This window comes from Polyodon spathula, chromosome 14 (assembly GCF_017654505.1).
Source record: "Polyodon spathula isolate WHYD16114869_AA chromosome 14, ASM1765450v1, whole genome shotgun sequence".
Taxonomy (NCBI): Eukaryota; Metazoa; Chordata; class Actinopteri; order Acipenseriformes; family Polyodontidae; genus Polyodon; species Polyodon spathula.
The window spans coordinates 29,500,174-29,506,189 of record NC_054547.1 but is presented as its reverse complement, the minus strand read 5'-3'; positions in this window follow the sequence as shown (position 1 = coordinate 29,506,189).

The following is a 6,016-nucleotide window of genomic DNA, read 5'->3' as shown; positions in this document are numbered from 1 at the left end:
GTTACTGTAATTGATGTGCGCTGATGTTGTAAGCCTGTAATTCTCTCGCTCTGTGTCATAGATATACCGCATTAGAGACGCCATTTGTTTAGCAACCATACGCAAGAAGGTGAGAAAACTAGGTGAGAATGACCTTTCCTATTTATACGATGACAAATTTGGTGGTGATAAATTACGACTGGTTTTATGAACGAGTGGTGTAAGTGTTGGTATATGAAAACGCAAGTTTTTTTATAGTTGCAGCCTATGATATCGCTCCTGCCAGATAAGCATTCGTATGTGTCTATAGAAACAGGCCCCAGGAATCAACCCTTCTCCATGTCCCAGGGATGGAGTGTTACATTAGATTAGACAAACGTCTCTTCAATTTTCATCAGACAGCCTTCAAAAGTGTGAAAAGGAGGCAGTGTTATTTTAAAGGAACCCATTAATGTTTAGTGTACTATATAATAGCCTCATGCCTCATTTTAAATTAATATTAGTCCCTTGTCTGTGTTATGTCTTCTGACATGTTTTACAGCTGGATAACAAAATTGATACCGAGGCAAAATCCATCTTGCTGTCATGGTGCCTGGTAATGATTGTGTATTATCCATTATTTCAAAAGGCACGCATGCATGCTGCTCCTAACGGTCTGTTTTGATAACAAAGCTAGCTTGACTTGGTTGCCATAGCGATGAGCAGGTAGCATCTCAGCTGCCAGTTTTAGTGTAAAATTAATATCTGTGTAACGCAACTGAACTACATACATGAGAGGTTATTATGAGAAATGGCAGGTCTGCTTAATGCAAAGCAAAGCAATTTTCGCCTCTCACTCAAGGACTCTAAATCCCTTTTGAAGACCTGTCTGCTATATATATATAAAATACATCGCTCCACATTTTGACAAAAAATAGTTCCCAGTTTTAAAATGGAACCATTTTGTGTAGTGAATCACTATTCCTCAGTTTTAAAATGGTTAACCAGATCTGTTTTTCTTTCCCTGATCTGTATTTAGGTCATCCATTTCAGAAAGAAAAAACAGAACCCTGCATCACCATAGGGCACTGTTTGTTCAAGAACCATCACAACAGAGACAAACACTATTAGGTTTTGTAGCACAATAAACCTGCTACACTTTTCTCAATAGAAATGAATTAATCAATAGTTTAGGGCTCATGGTGCTTCCATTAACTGGTATCCTTATAAAATGAAGATATTTATGTGTCAGAAAGCAGGCAGCATGATGAACTGTTTTAAAAAAATTAAATTACTGTGACCTGTTGTTAAGATAAATTAAGCCCAGGAATGCACTTTGTACAGGGGCGTATTTCTTCAATAATATGCTTTATATATCTCTAAAGGAGTTTTGAGGCTGTTGTTTGAAAGCGTTTGAAGGTGAAAAGCTTTTAGCAGAGTCAGAGAGTATGTTTAGCTCCCCTCCCCTTTATTCCTGGGGTAGTACAACAATGGTACTTGAGTTTCCTTCAATTTGTATTTTAGTACAGTACCAATACAGTGCCATGATCCATTAACCTATGAGTGTAATGAAGCATGTTCATTTAGACTAAGTTAGATTCCCTTTGGGTGTATCATATACAAATTAAGTTAATCATTTGAGCAGTGTGTTTGTATGGGTGTGCAGGAAACTGGATCCTGAAACCTACCTGATTTGGGTGTAATTCATGTTCTGTCAGAAACCCTGAATATTGAGGGAACGTAACAAACAGAGCCCAGTAGCAATGGTGTACTGTGCTGACGTGAACCGGTGTATGTGGATTACATGAACTGGTGAACACCTCAGAAAAATGTCTTATTAAATCAATATAAAGTAATGTGTTAGTGAAAGTGAGCTTTACCAAGGAGAAATCCTATTGCAATGTCTAAAATTGTAGCTTGATCACAGGATTATTGGAATGTGGGAATTTTTTCATTCAATAAATAGTACTGGATAATATTTCATATGGATATTAATTCCAGATTCATTTTTAAATTGTCCTTTTATCATATGATAATGACACATGATGATTTCTTTGCTGTAGTACAAAGGTGTGATCCCTAGATGTGTAATGATATGACATTCTTCATCTGGGAGGTTACACAGTGAAAGCAGCTGTTATAATGGAAACAGAGACACCTAGTGGAATTTTATTGAAATGTCATTTCTGTTTGCAATATAGTGCATGTTCCATTTAGTCAATGCAAGACAAAAAGTACTAAATAAAAAATGACGTGTATGTGTGTGTGTGCATTTATGTGGGGTGTTTGTGTGTGTGAAAAAGCAACCAACCATGTGATGTTTTGAAGGAAATTTGAGTCACTACCAAAACATTACTGATGTTGATTTTTGTGAAATAACTTTTTAAATATGCAATTGAACATGACCCAGAATATGTCAATAAAAACACAGCAATTGTATTTAAAAAGAAATCTGTTGGCAGTGGCCTGGACCTGTCAACAGGGGCTGCTGAATCGGCTGCTGAGTTCTAGTCAGAGACCGTATTCTGGTCTTCCCAGCCGAAGACCAGTCACACATACAGTATGTTGTATCAGATATAGTTGCTAACTCCCTGCATACACAGTACTGGTGGGCTGAGTCAGTACTGGTGGGTCTCCCAGACAACATCTGTAAAAATACAGTGTTTACTGAGCTATAACAGAGTTTGAAAAATTGCATTTTATAACTTTCTGCCTCAACAACCAGTCCAGTAGTTTGTTTTTTATATCACAGAATGACAAGATTCAAGACTCGAGGAGGCTGTGTTTTGGGAGGACAATCCAATAACTGGAAACAAGCGGATGAAGCAGTGTTTTGCTTTCTCTCTGCACAGACATCTGTGGAATTAAGCAATAAACAAGCAGTTTAGTTAGGTTAGTCATACAAAATGTTTCGACTAACACTGATCTTATTTTGTGTTTTATCAAACGAGAAATTTGCACAATTCCGATTAACACTGACATTTAATTCTACCCCAGGGGGAGTGTGTGTGAAGGTTGACGCTACAGCATGCAAAAAGAGAAGTATTTAGAACTTCCATGGTCAAATAGGGTGTGTGTGTGTGTGTGTGTGTGTGTGTGTGTGTGTGTGTGTGTGTGTGTGTGTGTGTGTGTGTGTGCGTGATGTCAAATAATGATTCAATTGTTATAATCTTACAGAGAAATAATTTAAAATATATTTAAAACATTCAGCATATCCCTTGATAAAGCGGAGGTGTCTGTACTGTATGTCCATATGTATGCACTGTATATATTTATGTATAAGATGATACCTGCAAACGTAACCAGGTATTGGTTTTATGAATCACATGTAAATTCCCATCCTCCTTGGTTAACATGAAAATTTTCCAGTTTTCCTTTCCAACATGCACACACTGGGAATAGTCATTTAACAGACCCATGTCACAGACAGGCTGTCTCAGGGGTGCCTATGACTGAGACCACTGCTGTATGCCTAGAATTTCTGGGAATCTGCCAAGGTCTTCGCTGTTGCTGCTTCTTCCTGTTGAATGTCCCGTGGACTCAGATAAAGCCTTCATTTGTTCAGGGTGGCTTTTAACTAAATAATTTACATGGGTTACTGTCATTTCCAGTGATTTAGGGGATTTTTGAATTTGAATTATTTCTTTTAAAGCTAAATTATTATTATTATTATTATTATTATTATTATTATTATTATTATTATTATTATTAAACAGGCCAATACTGATATGCATCAGAGGTTTCTTTTCTGTAGCAATTTTTGCTGGAAATTGAGGCCAATAATTATTTAAGCAAAACAGCAACAGAGAACCCTACAAATCACACATAATAATCTATTGAACAGGTACAAAAAGATTTCAGGAAAATGTGGATGATATAAATCTACCACTTTAAGTTAAAAACCATGTGCCCAAGCTATAGGTTTACCACTAGGGTGTACTGTCTCCTCTGGAATCAGAGGTCTTCCCTCACATTCTGCTCTTCATTATATAAGCAAGTGGGATAATCAAGTAGCATACTGTATTTATAAAGTACTGGCAGTGTACACAGTACATGTATCCTGTTTTGCCTGGAGAAATGATCTCTTGTTCTGTTTGCTCACAAAAACAACACAAAGTGAATTTGCATGACATTATGATATTTCATATACACACCTCTTAATCACGTTTATTAAAACATTTTAATTCAATTGGGAAAAAAAATCCTTTCACGTTCAAGTTCAACAATTAAAATGTAATAACTAGAAAACCTACAGTACCTCATAATTCCATTTTTTCAAAGTGGCAATTATTCAGCTGAATTATAAATACAGTTTAATAAACTCTGTGATGTGTATATGTGAGGATTTGCTTGGGGGTTGGTTGAGTTCAACATCTGCTTTTCAGTCAGCATATGTTGGCAGTTAAATACATATTTTTTTCATCCCCCACATTTGTTTTTAACTGTTTACACTGTACCATTCAAAATAAAAACATACATGCCTGAAGAGACTTAAAGGAAACTTGGGGCCCTCTTTTTCCACTTTGTTGTAATAAATAAGCATGGCTTTTTCATTTAGTAAATTCAAAAACTGTTATTTTTAATCCCACTTTCTGAAATGATGGCTGTTTCATTTTGCCCTTATACCTTCGATGATCCTGGAACACTTGTATAGAATATCTAGCTTTAAAAAAAACCCTACAGGAAGAAATGCAAAACATTGTAAAGGTAAATACGTCTGTAAATTAGTGGATTCAGATGAATGAAACAAAAAGAAAGGCACACTAACTGATCACAATAAAACCCTGATTATCGGGCTTGACCTTGTTAGTTTACCTTGCCTGAGATCACAGAACTTCCTGACATGGTCAACTACAAGATACTGTCTAATCAGGAATCAACTGCTTAGTTTAATTTCATATTGTTATTTTTCTGTTTGACTCAACCATTTTCAACACAACTTAATTAGGGGAAGTGCAAATGACATCCCTAGATTACAAATATGTTACTAGTTTTACCTTAAGAGCGATGTGGGGGTAATTTATAATAGAAGAAATGGACAACTTTGGAATGCAGTAGTTGTAGTATGTTTTGAAAGCCACTGCTTCTGAGAACTTGCAACACTACTTACTAGGCTAAGCACAGAAGCATGTAGAGGCAAAGTTAAAACAATATGTATTCATTATGAATATAATAGGAAATTAGTTCTTAGATTACTCATGATTTTGTTGGAATAACAAGAATGGATCAAAATTGAACTTGATCTGACACAGGATAATTTCTTAAGAGCCCCCAATGCATTCTGCATAGTTTTCCTGCTGTAAGAGTATCCCATGAGAAGGGCACTGGCTGCCACTTCAATGGATCAGCTATTGTTGATTGAGGTAAGTGGTACCAAGAGCAGCACTACGTGATGAATTTGACTATAGCATGTATGACTTTGGCTACAGCATGTAATCATCACAGCCAGAGTGTAATACATTTAGTGCACATTTAAGTCAGATATGTTAACACGTTTAAGGGTTATAATATAATAACAATGGTAATTTGAATAAAGTGGTGTGGTCATCCAGTGCTGGTCAGGGTCATTCAGTAGTTCTAAATAGACATAATTCCAAATAGAATGACTGTAATACCAGTTCTTTAAACTCAATAAAGCCCACTAGTCTTTGTAAATTACAGAACTATTGACAAGCATCAAGGTGTATGTAGTAGCTCTTACATTAACCACCTGAGTTATTTATGTGAAACATTGTAACATTATTGTTTTGTATTATTACTAGAATAAAACAAAATGTTTATTAAATATAGTGCTGGGCCAGATGCCCAAAGAAATGAAAACATTTTCTAAACATTCTTCGTATTTAAGGTGGGCTTGGTCTGTAGCTGGAAATGAGGTATGGAAGCTCCATTCAATGTATCAGACTGGTCAGATTTTGATCAGCATTCTTTCTGTCATTATTACATTTGCATCCTCTCAGAGCTGATATACTATGTAAAAGATCAAGGTTGGTAGTTGTGCTGCACAATGATGAATGGGAAATGGTATCCAGCTGCTAACTTGTGTGTTGATGGAACT